The sequence below is a fragment of the Octopus bimaculoides genome, chromosome 20 (assembly GCF_001194135.2).
Source record: "Octopus bimaculoides isolate UCB-OBI-ISO-001 chromosome 20, ASM119413v2, whole genome shotgun sequence".
Lineage (NCBI taxonomy): Eukaryota > Metazoa > Mollusca > Cephalopoda > Octopoda > Octopodidae > Octopus > Octopus bimaculoides.
This window is the reverse complement of record NC_069000.1, coordinates 25,544,919-25,546,317: the sequence shown is the minus strand read 5'-3', so window position 1 is coordinate 25,546,317 and position 1,399 is coordinate 25,544,919. Positions and strand designations below refer to the sequence as shown.

The 1,399-nt window shown below is 32.5% G+C and overlaps 1 protein-coding gene across 1 annotated transcript in view; it reads left to right on the top strand.

Annotated features, from left to right (window-relative positions):
• The window catches only part of LOC106868020 (ammonium transporter Rh type B), a 57,139-nt gene that overhangs the window by 14,785 nt on the left and 40,955 nt on the right, over positions 1-1,399 (top strand). The gene's annotated exons all lie outside the window — the stretch shown is intronic.

Here is a 1,399-nt window from a genome sequence, read left to right as displayed (position 1 = left end):
ATATATATATATATATAACTTTGCAATGCGATGCGAAATAAATCATGTATTATAAGAAACAGATCCAACTGTGTGAATAAAAACTAGTCCAAGAATCAAAAAAGTATGCACTATCCATATGGTATATTGCTAGCTGACATTTTAAATTTAGTTGCGTGTCTGCAAGAATTCAAGAGTTCGCGTATTTTATTCAAAGAGTTCTTGTCCTGGAATAAAATAAAATATTTTTCCAGCAGGCATAAATTACATTTGATGGGTGTTTTACGCGCACCGTGCCTGTAAGATGCAACTCTATCTAAAATGCTCCATGTCACGTTGAAAGGTCGGGCTTCTTTTTCTTTTAATTCCCAGACATATTTTGCCAGGCTGGTCTTCGTCCTATGTCCGGGCTATCTGAAGGAATATCTATGTGAATAAAATCGAGTTTTGAAAGAATTTTCAGAAGCCCCTGTATAAGTTTTATATTCGTGTGAGCCTTCTATCTGCACCTTGGCTCTATACACAATTCCTTTCTCCACACATTTTCCTTCCAACAGACAGGATGTCCCATCTTTGCAATTACAATTCTTAAGAAGAGAATCGGCACTATGATTATTCGTTACTTGTATAGAGTCCCTTAACTTTGCGCCCCTCTCCCCTCCTATCACTCAGCTCTTTCTCTCGCTAACTGTTACATCTAAGATCTTTCCTATACTTTTTCTTTCCCCCTCTCTGCGTTTTAAAATTTTTCTTCTCGTCTATATGTATACAGCAAGTGATTTTTGCATGCGAGCTTGATTGCGTACACATATATACATGTGTATATGTGTATTTGTGTGTATATTTACGTCTTACATATATATGTCTGTATATGTATATAGTCTGTGTGCATCCATCTATGTATTTTGATGTATATATGTATATTAATGGTTTAGTATGCGTATATATTGATGTAAAATATTTATGTAATGCAACGTGGAAATTTTAATTTTAGTTTTAATTTTTAATGTATCAATCGAATTATACTTCGTATATAATTATTTGCAATATGTATTTTGAATCCAGTCTTCGATTTGAGGTTTTCCTCGATTTTTATGATAGGATGAATTTATATAGAATTCATTCATTTGTTTATTTTGTTATTTACATGCTTAAGACCGTTAATTGAAAGGACCAATGAAACAAATCCATTTTTAAAGGTGTATCCTTTAACTAGTTTTTATCATATCGTTATTTCTGTTCTATTTTAACAAAACTGTCCAACGAACGGGAACGTGAAACTCTGAGTAACAGCTTTTGCTATATTTCTGCTGCTTTTAAATAAAGCATATTACTCTACCTCTGGTATTTGAGTACTCTTTTTTCTACCTTGCTTCACATTTATGTGCTTACTCCGGTATATATATATATATATATATAT